This window comes from Papaver somniferum, chromosome 1 (genome assembly GCF_003573695.1).
Source record: "Papaver somniferum cultivar HN1 chromosome 1, ASM357369v1, whole genome shotgun sequence".
Classification (NCBI taxonomy): domain Eukaryota; kingdom Viridiplantae; phylum Streptophyta; class Magnoliopsida; order Ranunculales; family Papaveraceae; genus Papaver; species Papaver somniferum.
The window spans coordinates 3,298,438-3,312,298 of NC_039358.1; the positions used below are offsets into that span (position 1 = coordinate 3,298,438).

The following is a 13,861-nucleotide window of genomic DNA, read 5'->3' on the forward strand; positions in this document are numbered from 1 at the left end:
CCCGACGTCCAGGTTTTCAACTAATTAGGAAATAATTCAAAAGAATTTTGTCCAAAAAGATATAGTCCTAGTGAAAACAAATATATTTCACTACTCGTCACTGCCCTTCATTAAACAAATCGGCAAAAAAATGGCAAAAAACAAAAAAGGCAATCAACATGAGGACTTTCCAAGAGGTAACCCATCTTAGTACCACTCTCTCCCAAGCACGCTTAACTGCAGAGTTCTAATGGGTTCTGGTGCATTAGTGCTGGTATGATCGATTGCTGAATGGATCTTACTAGTTTTACTACGTAACACGTCTCTAATGTGTTGGCTCAATCCGTCTAACGCCTATTAATTCTTCGTGGAAAGTCCGATCAGGACAAGTGATGACTCGTTGTAAACCTTACGGAGAGGAGATTGTTTTGGAGCAGTCATTATGAACAATTAACATCTTTTTAATAGTTTTTTTTAGTGAAAATACATTAAAAATGCATTATAATATTCAATTAAAAACCCGGCGTCCGGGTTTTCAACAAATTAGGAAATAATTCAAAAGAACTTTGTCCAAAAAGATAAAGTCCTAGTGAAAAAAAATATATTTCACTACTCGTCACTGCCCTTCATTAGACAAATCGGCAAAAAAAAAAGGCAAAAATACAAAAAAGGTAATCAACACGAGGACTTCCCAAGAGGTCACCAATCTTAGTACTACTATCGCCCAAGCACGCTTAACTGCAGAGTTCTGATGGGTTCTGGTGCATTAGTGATGGTATGATCGATTGCTGAAAGGATCTTACTAGTTTTACTACTTAACACGTCTCCAATGTGTTGGCTCGATCCGTCTAACGCCTATTAATTCTTCGTGAAAGGTCGGATCAGGACAAGTGATAACTCGTTGGAAACCTTACGGAGAGGAGATTGTTTTGGAGCAGTCATTCTGAACAATTAACATCTTTTTAATAGTTTTTTTAGTGAAAATACGTTAAAAATGCATTATAATATTCAATTATATGCCCAGCGTCCGGATTGTTTAAAAATTAGGATATAATTCAAAAGAATTTTGTCCAAAAAGATAAAGTCCTAGTGAAAACAAATATATTTCATTGCTCGTCACAGGCCTTCATTAGACAAATCGGCAAAAAAAAAATGGCAAAGAAACAAAAAAGGCAATCAACAAGAGGACTTCCCAAGAGGTCACCCATCTTAGTACCATTCTCGCCCAAGCAGGCTTAACTGCAGAGTTCTGATGGGTTCTGGTGCATTAGTGCTGGTATGATCGATTGCTGAAAGGATCTTACTAGTTTTACTACTTAACACGTCTCCAATGTGTTGGCTCAATCCGTCTAACGCCTATTAATTCTTCGTGGAAAGTCCGATCAGGACAAGTGATGACTCGTTGGAGACCTTACGGCGAGGAGATTGTTTTGGAGCAGTTATTCTGATCAATCAAAAATATTTTGATAGTTTTTTAGTGAAAATACATTAAAAATGCATTATAATATTCAATTAAATGCCCGATGTCCGGGTTTTCGAAAAATTAGGAAATAATTCAAAAGAATTTTGTCCAACAAGATAAAGTCCTAGTGAAAATAAATACATTTCACTACTCATCACTTCCCTTCATTAGACAAATCGGCAAAAATATTATGGCAAAAAAACAAAAAAGGCGATCAACACGAGGACTTCCCAAGATGTCACCCATCTTAGTACTATTCTCGCCCAAGCACGCTTAAATGCAGATTTCTGATGGGTTCTGGTGCATTAGTGCTGGTATGATCGATTGATGAAAGGATCTTACTAGTTTTACTACTTAACACGTCTCCAATGTGTTGGCTCGATCCGTCTAACGCCTATTAATTCTTCGTGGAAAGTCCGATCAGGACAAGTGATGACTCGTTGGAAACCTTACGGCGAGGAGATTGTTTTGGAGCAGTCATTCTAAACAATTAACATATTTTTAATAGTTTTTTTAGTTAAAATACATTAAAAATGTATTATAATATTCAATTAAATGCCCGACATCCGGGTTTTCAACAAATTAGGAAATAATTCAAAAGATTTTTTTCCAAAAAGATAAAGTCCTAGTGAAAATAAATATATTTCACTACTCGTCACTTCCCTTCATTAGACAAATCGGCAAAAAAAATGGCAACAAGACAAAAAAGGCAAACAACACGAGGACTTCCCAAAAAGTCACCCATCTTAGTACTACTCCCGCCCAAGCACGATTAAATGCAGAGTTCTGATGGGTTCTGGTGCATTAGTGCTGGTATGATCGATTGTTGAAAGGATCTTACTAGTTTTACTACTTAACACGTCTCCAATGTGTTGGCTCCATCCGTCTAACGCCTATTAATTCTTCGTGGAAAGTCCGATCAGGACAAGTGATGACTCGTTGGAAACCTTACGGCGAGGAGATTGTTTTGGAGCAGTCATTCTAAACAATTAACATATTTTTAATAGTTTTTTTAGTTAAAATACATTAAAAATGCATTATAATATTCAATTAAATGCCCGACATCCGGGTTTTCAACAAATTAGGAAATAATTCAAAAGATTTTTTTCCAAAAAGATAAAGTCCTAGTGAAAATAAATATATTTCACTACTCGTCACTGCCCTTCATTAGGCAAATCGGCAAAAAAAAATGGCAAAAAAACAAAAAAGGCAATCAACACGAGGACTTCCCAAGAAGTCACCCATCTTAGTACCACTCTCTCCAAAGCACGCTTAACTGCAGAGTTCTAATGGGTTCTGGTGCATTAGTGTTGGTATGATCGATTGCTGAAAATATCTTACTAGTTTTACTACCTAACACGTCTCCAATGTGTTGGCTCAATCCGTCTAACGCCTATTAATTCTTCGTGGAATGTCCGATCAGGACAAGTGATGACTCGTTGGAGACCTTATGGCGAGAAGATTGTTTTGGAGCAGTTATTCTGAACAATTAACATTTTTTTAATAGGTTTTTTTAGTGAAAATAATTAAAAATGCATTATAATATTCAATTAAATGCCCGGCGTCCGGGTTTTCAACAAATTAGGAAATAATTCAAAAGAATTTTGTCCAAAAAGATAAAGTCCTAGTGAAAATAAATATATTTCACTACTCGTCACTTCCCTTCATTAGACAAATCGGCAAAAAAACATGGCAACAAAACAAAAAAGGAAATCAACACGAGTAGTACTACTCTCGCCCAAGTACGCTTAACTGCAGAGTTCTGATGGGTTCTGGTGCATTAGTGCTGGTATGATCGATTGCTGAAAGGATCTTACTAGTTTTACTTCTTAACACGTCTCCAATGTGTTGGCTCAATCCATCTAACGCCTATTAATTCTTCGTGGAAAGTCCGATGAGGACAAGTGATGACTCGTTGGAAACCTTACGGCGAGGAGATTGTTTTGGAGAAGTCATTCTGAACAATTAACATCTTTTTAATAGTTTTTTTAGTGAAAATGCATTATAATATTCAATTAAATTCCCGACGTCCAGGTTTTCAACTAATTAGGAAATAATTCAAAATAATTTTGTCCAATAAGATATAGTCCTAGTGAAAACAAATATATTTCACTACTCGTCACTGCCCTTCATTAAACAAATCGGCAAAAAAATGGCAAAAAACAAAAAAGGCAATCAACATGAGGACTTTCCAAGAGGTAACCCATCTTAGTACCACTCTCTCCCAAGCACGCTTAACTGCAGAGTTCTAATGGGTTCTGGTGCATTAGTGCTGGTATGATCGATTGCTGAATGGATCTTACTAGTTTTACTACGTAACACGTCTCTAATGTGTTGGCTCAATCCGTCTAACGCCTATTAATTCTTCGTGGAAAGTCCGATCAGGACAAGTGATGACTCGTTGGAAACCTTACGGAGAGGAGATTGTTTTGGAGCAGTCATTATGAACAATTAACATCTTTTTAATAGTTTTTTTTAGTGAAAATACATTAAAAATGCATTATAATATTCAATTAAAAACCCGGCGTCCGGGTTTTCAACAAATTAGGAAATAATTCAAAAGAACTTTGTCCAAAAAGATAAAGTCCTAGTGAAAACAAATATATTTCACTACTCGTCACTGCCCTTCATTAGACAAATCGGCAAAAAAAAAGGCAAAAATACAAAAAAGGCAATCAACAGGAGGACTTCCCAAGAGGTCACCCATCTTAGTACTAATATCACCCAAGCACGCTTAACTGCAGAGTTCTGATGGGTTCTGGTGCATTAGTGATGGTATGATCGATTGCTGAAAGGATCTTACTAGTTTTACTACTTAACACGTCTCCAATGTGTTGGCTCGATCCGTCTAACGCCTATTAATTCTTCGTGAAAGGTCGGATCAGGACAAGTGATAACTCGTTGGAAACCTTACGGAGAGGAGATTGTTTTGGAGCAGTCATTCTGAACAATTAACATCTTTTTAATAGTTTTTTTAGTGAAAATACGTTAAAAATGCATTATAATATTCAATTATATGCCCAGCGTCCGGATTGTCTAAAAATTAGGATATAATTCAAAAGAATTTTGTCCAAAAAGATAAAGTCCTAGTGAAAACAAATATATTTCATTGCTCGTCACAGGCCTTCATTAGATAAATCGGCAAAAAAAAAATGGCAAAGAAACAAAAAAGGCAATCAACAAGAGGACTTCCCAAGAGGTCACCCATCTTAGTACCATTCTCGCCCAAGCAGGCTTAACTGCAGAGTTCTGATGGGTTCTGGTGCATTAGTGCTGGTATGATCGATTGCTGAAAGGATCTTACTAGTTTTACTACTTAACACGTCTCCAATGTGTTGGCTCAATCCGTCTAACGCCTATTAATTCTTCGTGGAAAGTCCGATCAGGACAAGTGATGACTCGTTGGAGACCTTACGGCGAGGAGATTGTTTTGGAGCAGTTATTCTGATCAATCAAAATTTTTTTAATAGTTTTTTAGTGAAAATACATTAAAAATGCATTATAATATTCAATTAAATGCCCGATGTCCGGGTTTTCGAAAAATTAGGAAATAATTCAAAAGAATTTTGTCCAACAAGATAAAGTCCTAGTGAAAATAAATACATTTCACTACTCATCACTTCCCTTCATTAGACAAATCGGCAAAAATATTATGGCAAAAAAACAAAAAAGGCGATCAACACGAGGACTTCCCAAGATGTCACCCATCTTAGTACTATTCTCGCCCAAGCACGCTTAAATGCAGATTTCTGATGGGTTCTGGTGCATTAGTGCTGGTATGATCGATTGATGAAAGGATCTTACTAGTTTTACTACTTAACACGTCTCCAATGTGTTGGCTCGATCCGTCTAACGCCTATTAATTCTTCGTGGAAAGTCCGATCAGGACAAGTGATGACTCGTTGGAAACCTTACGGCGAGGAGATTGTTTTGGAGCAGTCATTCTAAACAATTAACATATTTTTAATAGTTTTTTTAGTTAAAATACATTAAAAATGCATTATAATATTCAATTAAATGCCCGACATCCGGGTTTTCAACAAATTAGGAAATAATTCAAAAGATTTTTTTCCAAAAAGATAAAGTCCTAGTGAAAATAAATATATTTCACTACTCGTCACTTCCCTTCATTAGACAAATCGGCAAAAAAAATGGCAACAAGACAAAAAAGGCAAACAACACGAGGACTTCCCAAAAAGTCACCCATCTTAGTACTACTCCCGCCCAAGCACGATTAAATGCAGAGTTCTGATGGGTTCTGGTGCATTAGTGCTGGTATGATCGATTGTTGAAAGGATCTTACTAGTTTTACTACTTAACACGTCTCCAATGTGTTGGCTCCATCCGTCTAACGCCTATTAATTCTTCGTGGAAAGTCCGATCAGGACAAGTGATGACTCGTTGGAAACCTTACGGCAAGTAGATCGTTTTGGAGCAGTCATTCTGAACAATCAACATCTTTTTAATAGTTTTTTTAGTGAAAATGCATTATAATATTCAATTAAATGCCCGGCGTCCGGGTTCTCAAAAAATTAGGAAATAATTCAATAGAATTTTGGTCCAAAAAGATAAAGTCCTAGTGAAAACAAATATATTTCACTACTCGTCACTGCCCTTCATTAGGCAAATCGGCAAAAAAAAAATGGCAAAAAAACAAAAAAGGCAATCAACACGAGGACTTCCCAAGAAGTCACCCATCTTAGTACCACTCTCTCCAAAGCACGCTTAACTGCAGAGTTCTAATGGGTTCTGGTGCATTAGTGTTGGTATGATCGATTGCTGAAAATATCTTACTAGTTTTACTACCTAACACGTCTCCAATATGTTGGCTCAATCCGTCTAACGCCTTTTAATTCTTCGTGGAATGTCCGATCAGGACAAGTGATGACTCGTTGGAGACCTTATGGCGAGAAGATTGTTTTGGAGCAGTTATTCTGAACAATTAACATTTTTTTAATAGGTTTTTTTAGTGAAAATAATTAAAAATGCATTATAATATTCAATTAAATGCCCGACGTCCGGGTTTTCAACAAATTAGGAAATAATTCAAAAGAATTTTGTCCAAAAAGATAAAGTCCTAGTGAAAATAAATATATTTCACTACTCGTCACTTCCCTTCATTAGACAAATCGGCAAAAAAACATGGCAACAAAACAAAAAAGGAAATCAACACGAGTAGTACTAATCTCGCCCAAGCACGCTTAACTGCAGAGTTCTGATGGGTTCTGGTGCATTAGTGCTGGTATGATCGATTGCTGAAAGGATCTTACTAGTTTTACTTCTTAACACGTCTCCAATGTGTTGGCTCAATCCATCTAACGCCTATTAATTCTTCGTGGAAAGTCCGATGAGGACAAGTGATGACTCGTTGGAAACCTTACGGCGAGGAGATTGTTTTGGAGAAGTCATTCTGAACAATTAACATCTTTTTAATAGTTTTTTTAGTGAAAATGCATTATAATATTCAATTAAATTCCCGACGTCCAGGTTTTCAACTAATTAGGAAATAATTCAAAATAATTTTGTCCAATAAGATATAGTCCTAGTGAAAACAAATATATTTCACTACTCGTCACTGCCCTTCATTAAACAAATCGGCAAAAAAATGGCAAAAAACAAAAAAGGCAATCAACATGAGGACTTTCCAAGAGGTAACCCATCTTAGTACCACTCTCTCCCAAGCACGCTTAACTGCAGAGTTCTAATGGGTTCTGGTGCATTAGTGCTGGTATGATCGATTGCTGAATGGATCTTACTAGTTTTACTACGTAACACGTCTCTAATGTGTTGGCTCAATCCGTCTAACGCCTATTAATTCTTCGTGGAAAGTCCGATCAGGACAAGTGATGACTCGTTGGAAACCTTACGGAGAGGAGATTGTTTTGGAGCAGTCATTATGAACAATTAACATCTTTTTAATAGTTTTTTTTAGTGAAAATACATTAAAAATGCATTATAATATTCAATTAAAAACCCGGCGTCCGGGTTTTCAACAAATTAGGAAATAATTCAAAAGAACTTTGTCCAAAAAGATAAAGTCCTAGTGAAAACAAATATATTTCACTACTCGTCACTGCCCTTCATTAGACAAATCGGCAAAAAAAAAGGCAAAAATACAAAAAAGGCAATCAACAGGAGGACTTCCCAAGAGGTCACCCATCTTAGTACTAATATCACCCAAGCACGCTTAACTGCAGAGTTCTGATGGGTTCTGGTGCATTAGTGATGGTATGATCGATTGCTGAAAGGATCTTACTAGTTTTACTACTTAACACGTCTCCAATGTGTTGGCTCGATCCGTCTAACGCCTATTAATTCTTCGTGAAAGGTCGGATCAGGACAAGTGATAACTCGTTGGAAACCTTACGGAGAGGAGATTGTTTTGGAGCAGTCATTCTGAACAATTAACATCTTTTTAATAGTTTTTTTAGTGAAAATACGTTAAAAATGCATTATAATATTCAATTATATGCCCAGCGTCCGGATTGTCTAAAAATTAGGATATAATTCAAAAGAATTTTGTCCAAAAAGATAAAGTCCTAGTGAAAACAAATATATTTCATTGCTCGTCACAGGCCTTCATTAGATAAATCGGCAAAAAAAAAATGGCAAAGAAACAAAAAAGGCAATCAACAAGAGGACTTCCCAAGAGGTCACCCATCTTAGTACCATTCTCGCCCAAGCAGGCTTAACTGCAGAGTTCTGATGGGTTCTGGTGCATTAGTGCTGGTATGATCGATTGCTGAAAGGATCTTACTAGTTTTACTACTTAACACGTCTCCAATGTGTTGGCTCAATCCGTCTAACGCCTATTAATTCTTCGTGGAAAGTCCGATCAGGACAAGTGATGACTCGTTGGAGACCTTACGGCGAGGAGATTGTTTTGGAGCAGTTATTCTGATCAATCAAAATTTTTTTAATAGTTTTTTAGTGAAAATACATTAAAAATGCATTATAATATTCAATTAAATGCCCGATGTCCGGGTTTTCGAAAAATTAGGAAATAATTCAAAAGAATTTTGTCCAACAAGATAAAGTCCTAGTGAAAATAAATACATTTCACTACTCATCACTTCCCTTCATTAGACAAATCGGCAAAAATATTATGGCAAAAAAACAAAAAAGGCGATCAACACGAGGACTTCCCAAGATGTCACCCATCTTAGTACTATTCTCGCCCAAGCACGCTTAAATGCAGATTTCTGATGGGTTCTGGTGCATTAGTGCTGGTATGATCGATTGATGAAAGGATCTTACTAGTTTTACTACTTAACACGTCTCCAATGTGTTGGCTCGATCCGTCTAACGCCTATTAATTCTTCGTGGAAAGTCCGATCAGGACAAGTGATGACTCGTTGGAAACCTTACGGCGAGGAGATTGTTTTGGAGCAGTCATTCTAAACAATTAACATATTTTTAATAGTTTTTTTAGTTAAAATACATTAAAAATGCATTATAATATTCAATTAAATGCCCGACATCCGGGTTTTCAACAAATTAGGAAATAATTCAAAAGATTTTTTTCCAAAAAGATAAAGTCCTAGTGAAAATAAATATATTTCACTACTCGTCACTTCCCTTCATTAGACAAATCGGCAAAAAAAATGGCAACAAGACAAAAAAGGCAAACAACACGAGGACTTCCCAAAAAGTCACCCATCTTAGTACTACTCCCGCCCAAGCACGATTAAATGCAGAGTTCTGATGGGTTCTGGTGCATTAGTGCTGGTATGATCGATTGTTGAAAGGATCTTACTAGTTTTACTACTTAACACGTCTCCAATGTGTTGGCTCCATCCGTCTAACGCCTATTAATTCTTCGTGGAAAGTCCGATCAGGACAAGTGATGACTCGTTGGAAACCTTACGGCAAGTAGATCGTTTTGGAGCAGTCATTCTGAACAATCAACATCTTTTTAATAGTTTTTTTAGTGAAAATGCATTATAATATTCAATTAAATGCCCGGCGTCCGGGTTCTCAAAAAATTAGGAAATAATTCAATAGAATTTTGGTCCAAAAAGATAAAGTCCTAGTGAAAACAAATATATTTCACTACTCGTCACTGCCCTTCATTAGGCAAATCGGCAAAAAAAAAATGGCAAAAAAACAAAAAAGGCAATCAACACGAGGACTTCCCAAGAAGTCACCCATCTTAGTACCACTCTCTCCAAAGCACGCTTAACTGCAGAGTTCTAATGGGTTCTGGTGCATTAGTGTTGGTATGATCGATTGCTGAAAATATCTTACTAGTTTTACTACCTAACACGTCTCCAATATGTTGGCTCAATCCGTCTAACGCCTTTTAATTCTTCGTGGAATGTCCGATCAGGACAAGTGATGACTCGTTGGAGACCTTATGGCGAGAAGATTGTTTTGGAGCAGTTATTCTGAACAATTAACATTTTTTTAATAGGTTTTTTTAGTGAAAATAATTAAAAATGCATTATAATATTCAATTAAATGCCCGACGTCCGGGTTTTCAACAAATTAGGAAATAATTCAAAAGAATTTTGTCCAAAAAGATAAAGTCCTAGTGAAAATAAATATATTTCACTACTCGTCACTTCCCTTCATTAGACAAATCGGCAAAAAAACATGGCAACAAAACAAAAAAGGAAATCAACACGAGTAGTACTAATCTCGCCCAAGCACGCTTAACTGCAGAGTTCTGATGGGTTCTGGTGCATTAGTGCTGGTATGATCGATTGCTGAAAGGATCTTACTAGTTTTACTTCTTAACACGTCTCCAATGTGTTGGCTCAATCCATCTAACGCCTATTAATTCTTCGTGGAAAGTCCGATGAGGACAAGTGATGACTCGTTGGAAACCTTACGGCGAGGAGATTGTTTTGGAGAAGTCATTCTGAACAATTAACATCTTTTTAATAGTTTTTTTAGTGAAAATGCATTATAATATTCAATTAAATTCCCGACGTCCAGGTTTTCAACTAATTAGGAAATAATTCAAAATAATTTTGTCCAATAAGATATAGTCCTAGTGAAAACAAATATATTTCACTACTCGTCACTGCCCTTCATTAAACAAATCGGCAAAAAAATGGCAAAAAACAAAAAAGGCAATCAACATGAGGACTTTCCAAGAGGTAACCCATCTTAGTACCACTCTCTCCCAAGCACGCTTAACTGCAGAGTTCTAATGGGTTCTGGTGCATTAGTGCTGGTATGATCGATTGCTGAATGGATCTTACTAGTTTTACTACGTAACACGTCTCTAATGTGTTGGCTCAATCCGTCTAACGCCTATTAATTCTTCGTGGAAAGTCCGATCAGGACAAGTGATGACTCGTTGGAAACCTTACGGAGAGGAGATTGTTTTGGAGCAGTCATTATGAACAATTAACATCTTTTTAATAGTTTTTTTTAGTGAAAATACATTAAAAATGCATTATAATATTCAATTAAAAACCCGGCGTCCGGGTTTTCAACAAATTAGGAAATAATTCAAAAGAACTTTGTCCAAAAAGATAAAGTCCTAGTGAAAACAAATATATTTCACTACTCGTCACTGCCCTTCATTAGACAAATCGGCAAAAAAAAAGGCAAAAATACAAAAAAGGCAATCAACAGGAGGACTTCCCAAGAGGTCACCCATCTTAGTACTAATATCACCCAAGCACGCTTAACTGCAGAGTTCTGATGGGTTCTGGTGCATTAGTGATGGTATGATCGATTGCTGAAAGGATCTTACTAGTTTTACTACTTAACACGTCTCCAATGTGTTGGCTCGATCCGTCTAACGCCTATTAATTCTTCGTGAAAGGTCGGATCAGGACAAGTGATAACTCGTTGGAAACCTTACGGAGAGGAGATTGTTTTGGAGCAGTCATTCTGAACAATTAACATCTTTTTAATAGTTTTTTTAGTGAAAATACGTTAAAAATGCATTATAATATTCAATTATATGCCCAGCGTCCGGATTGTCTAAAAATTAGGATATAATTCAAAAGAATTTTGTCCAAAAAGATAAAGTCCTAGTGAAAACAAATATATTTCATTGCTCGTCACAGGCCTTCATTAGATAAATCGGCAAAAAAAAAATGGCAAAGAAACAAAAAAGGCAATCAACAAGAGGACTTCCCAAGAGGTCACCCATCTTAGTACCATTCTCGCCCAAGCAGGCTTAACTGCAGAGTTCTGATGGGTTCTGGTGCATTAGTGCTGGTATGATCGATTGCTGAAAGGATCTTACTAGTTTTACTACTTAACACGTCTCCAATGTGTTGGCTCAATCCGTCTAACGCCTATTAATTCTTCGTGGAAAGTCCGATCAGGACAAGTGATGACTCGTTGGAGACCTTACGGCGAGGAGATTGTTTTGGAGCAGTTATTCTGATCAATCAAAATTTTTTTAATAGTTTTTTAGTGAAAATACATTAAAAATGCATTATAATATTCAATTAAATGCCCGATGTCCGGGTTTTCGAAAAATTAGGAAATAATTCAAAAGAATTTTGTCCAACAAGATAAAGTCCTAGTGAAAATAAATACATTTCACTACTCATCACTTCCCTTCATTAGACAAATCGGCAAAAATATTATGGCAAAAAAACAAAAAAGGCGATCAACACGAGGACTTCCCAAGATGTCACCCATCTTAGTACTATTCTCGCCCAAGCACGCTTAAATGCAGATTTCTGATGGGTTCTGGTGCATTAGTGCTGGTATGATCGATTGATGAAAGGATCTTACTAGTTTTACTACTTAACACGTCTCCAATGTGTTGGCTCGATCCGTCTAACGCCTATTAATTCTTCGTGGAAAGTCCGATCAGGACAAGTGATGACTCGTTGGAAACCTTACGGCGAGGAGATTGTTTTGGAGCAGTCATTCTAAACAATTAACATATTTTTAATAGTTTTTTTAGTTAAAATACATTAAAAATGCATTATAATATTCAATTAAATGCCCGACATCCGGGTTTTCAACAAATTAGGAAATAATTCAAAAGATTTTTTTCCAAAAAGATAAAGTCCTAGTGAAAATAAATATATTTCACTACTCGTCACTTCCCTTCATTAGACAAATCGGCAAAAAAAATGGCAACAAGACAAAAAAGGCAAACAACACGAGGACTTCCCAAAAAGTCACCCATCTTAGTACTACTCCCGCCCAAGCACGATTAAATGCAGAGTTCTGATGGGTTCTGGTGCATTAGTGCTGGTATGATCGATTGTTGAAAGGATCTTACTAGTTTTACTACTTAACACGTCTCCAATGTGTTGGCTCCATCCGTCTAACGCCTATTAATTCTTCGTGGAAAGTCCGATCAGGACAAGTGATGACTCGTTGGAAACCTTACGGCAAGTAGATCGTTTTGGAGCAGTCATTCTGAACAATCAACATCTTTTTAATAGTTTTTTTTAGTGAAAATGCATTATAATATTCAATTAAATGCCCGGCGTCCGGGTTCTCAAAAATTAGGAAATAATTCAATAGAATTTTGTCCAAAAAGATAAAGTCCTAGTGAAAACAAATATATTTCACTACTCGTCACTGCCCTTCATTAGGCAAATCGGCAAAAAAAATGGCAAAAAAACAAAAAGGGCAATCAACACGAGGACTTCCCAAGAAGTCACCCATCTTAGTACCACTCTCTCCAAAGCACGCTTAACTGCAGAGTTCTAATGGGTTCTGGTGCATTAGTGTTGGTATGATCGATTGCTAAAAATATCTTACTAGTTTTACTACTTAACACGTCTCCAATGTGTTGGCTCAATCCGTCTAACGCCTATTAATTCTTCGTGGAATGTCCGATCAGGACAAGTGATGACTCGTTGGAGACCTTATGGCGAGAAGATTGTTTTGGAGCAGTTATTCTGAACAATTAACATTTTTTTAATAGGTTTTTTTAGTGAAAATAATTAAAAATGCATTATAATATTCAATTAAATGCCCGGCGTCCGGGTTTTCAACAAATTAGGAAATAATTCAAAAGAATTTTGTCCAAAAAGATAAAGTCCTAGTGAAAATAAATATATTTCACTACTCGTCACTTCCCTTCATTAGACAAATCGGCAAAAAAACATGGCAACAAAACAAAAAAGGAAATCAACACGAGTAGTACTACTCTCGCCCAAGCACGCTTAACTGCAGAGTTCTGATGGGTTCTGGTGCATTAGTGCTGGTATGATCGATTGCTGAAAGGATCTTACTAGTTTTACTTCTTAACACGTCTCCAATGTGTTGGCTCAATCCATCTAACGCCTATTAATTCTTCGTGGAAAGTCCGATGAGGACAAGTGATGACTCGTTGGAAACCTTACGGCGAGGAGATTGTTTTGGAGAAGTCATTCTGAACAATTAACATCTTTTTAATAGTTTTTTTAGTGAAAATGCATTATAATATTCAATTAAATTCCCGACGTCCAGGTTTTCAACTAATTAGGAAATAATTCAAAA

At 36.5% G+C, this 13,861-nt stretch overlaps 15 non-coding genes and 12 pseudogenes across 15 annotated transcripts; all 27 read right to left on the reverse strand.

The window, feature by feature from the left end:
• Positions 1–148: 148 nt before the first annotated feature.
• Positions 149–267, reverse strand: LOC113344299. The gene has a single exon (XR_003357744.1). It is a non-coding gene; the product is annotated as a 5S ribosomal RNA (ribosomal RNA).
• Positions 268–649: 382 nt separating this feature from the next.
• On the reverse strand, positions 650–768 carry LOC113344697 (annotated as a pseudogene).
• Positions 769–1,150: 382 nt separating this feature from the next.
• On the reverse strand, positions 1,151–1,269 carry LOC113344217. The gene has a single exon (XR_003357708.1). It is a non-coding gene; the product is annotated as a 5S ribosomal RNA (ribosomal RNA).
• A 381-nt stretch (positions 1,270–1,650) lies between these two features.
• LOC113344923 lies at positions 1,651–1,769 on the reverse strand (annotated as a pseudogene).
• A 380-nt stretch (positions 1,770–2,149) lies between these two features.
• On the reverse strand, positions 2,150–2,268 carry LOC113344413. The gene has a single exon (XR_003357802.1). It is a non-coding gene; the product is annotated as a 5S ribosomal RNA (ribosomal RNA).
• A 381-nt stretch (positions 2,269–2,649) lies between these two features.
• Positions 2,650–2,768, reverse strand: LOC113344896 (annotated as a pseudogene).
• Positions 2,769–3,611: 843 nt separating this feature from the next.
• Positions 3,612–3,730, reverse strand: LOC113344304. The gene has a single exon (XR_003357747.1). It is a non-coding gene; the product is annotated as a 5S ribosomal RNA (ribosomal RNA).
• A 381-nt stretch (positions 3,731–4,111) lies between these two features.
• On the reverse strand, positions 4,112–4,230 carry LOC113344523. Its single transcript, XR_003357855.1, has one exon. It is a non-coding gene; the product is annotated as a 5S ribosomal RNA (ribosomal RNA).
• A 382-nt stretch (positions 4,231–4,612) lies between these two features.
• On the reverse strand, positions 4,613–4,731 carry LOC113344222. The gene has a single exon (XR_003357709.1). It is a non-coding gene; the product is annotated as a 5S ribosomal RNA (ribosomal RNA).
• A 381-nt stretch (positions 4,732–5,112) lies between these two features.
• Positions 5,113–5,231, reverse strand: LOC113344930 (annotated as a pseudogene).
• Positions 5,232–5,611: 380 nt separating this feature from the next.
• On the reverse strand, positions 5,612–5,730 carry LOC113344417. Its single transcript, XR_003357803.1, has one exon. It is a non-coding gene; the product is annotated as a 5S ribosomal RNA (ribosomal RNA).
• Positions 5,731–6,102: 372 nt separating this feature from the next.
• Positions 6,103–6,221, reverse strand: LOC113344902 (annotated as a pseudogene).
• Positions 6,222–6,602: 381 nt separating this feature from the next.
• LOC113345222 lies at positions 6,603–6,697 on the reverse strand (annotated as a pseudogene).
• A 367-nt stretch (positions 6,698–7,064) lies between these two features.
• On the reverse strand, positions 7,065–7,183 carry LOC113344318. The gene has a single exon (XR_003357754.1). It is a non-coding gene; the product is annotated as a 5S ribosomal RNA (ribosomal RNA).
• A 381-nt stretch (positions 7,184–7,564) lies between these two features.
• LOC113344528 lies at positions 7,565–7,683 on the reverse strand. The gene has a single exon (XR_003357857.1). It is a non-coding gene; the product is annotated as a 5S ribosomal RNA (ribosomal RNA).
• A 382-nt stretch (positions 7,684–8,065) lies between these two features.
• On the reverse strand, positions 8,066–8,184 carry LOC113344225. Its single transcript, XR_003357710.1, has one exon. It is a non-coding gene; the product is annotated as a 5S ribosomal RNA (ribosomal RNA).
• A 381-nt stretch (positions 8,185–8,565) lies between these two features.
• On the reverse strand, positions 8,566–8,684 carry LOC113344936 (annotated as a pseudogene).
• Positions 8,685–9,064: 380 nt separating this feature from the next.
• LOC113344422 lies at positions 9,065–9,183 on the reverse strand. Its single transcript, XR_003357804.1, has one exon. It is a non-coding gene; the product is annotated as a 5S ribosomal RNA (ribosomal RNA).
• A 372-nt stretch (positions 9,184–9,555) lies between these two features.
• Positions 9,556–9,674, reverse strand: LOC113344908 (annotated as a pseudogene).
• A 381-nt stretch (positions 9,675–10,055) lies between these two features.
• On the reverse strand, positions 10,056–10,150 carry LOC113345229 (annotated as a pseudogene).
• Positions 10,151–10,517: 367 nt separating this feature from the next.
• On the reverse strand, positions 10,518–10,636 carry LOC113344322. Its single transcript, XR_003357759.1, has one exon. It is a non-coding gene; the product is annotated as a 5S ribosomal RNA (ribosomal RNA).
• A 381-nt stretch (positions 10,637–11,017) lies between these two features.
• LOC113344534 lies at positions 11,018–11,136 on the reverse strand. Its single transcript, XR_003357859.1, has one exon. It is a non-coding gene; the product is annotated as a 5S ribosomal RNA (ribosomal RNA).
• Positions 11,137–11,518: 382 nt separating this feature from the next.
• LOC113344230 lies at positions 11,519–11,637 on the reverse strand. The gene has a single exon (XR_003357711.1). It is a non-coding gene; the product is annotated as a 5S ribosomal RNA (ribosomal RNA).
• A 381-nt stretch (positions 11,638–12,018) lies between these two features.
• LOC113344944 lies at positions 12,019–12,137 on the reverse strand (annotated as a pseudogene).
• Positions 12,138–12,517: 380 nt separating this feature from the next.
• On the reverse strand, positions 12,518–12,636 carry LOC113344428. The gene has a single exon (XR_003357805.1). It is a non-coding gene; the product is annotated as a 5S ribosomal RNA (ribosomal RNA).
• Positions 12,637–13,005: 369 nt separating this feature from the next.
• On the reverse strand, positions 13,006–13,124 carry LOC113344913 (annotated as a pseudogene).
• A 381-nt stretch (positions 13,125–13,505) lies between these two features.
• Positions 13,506–13,600, reverse strand: LOC113345215 (annotated as a pseudogene).
• Positions 13,601–13,861: the final 261 nt, after the last annotated feature.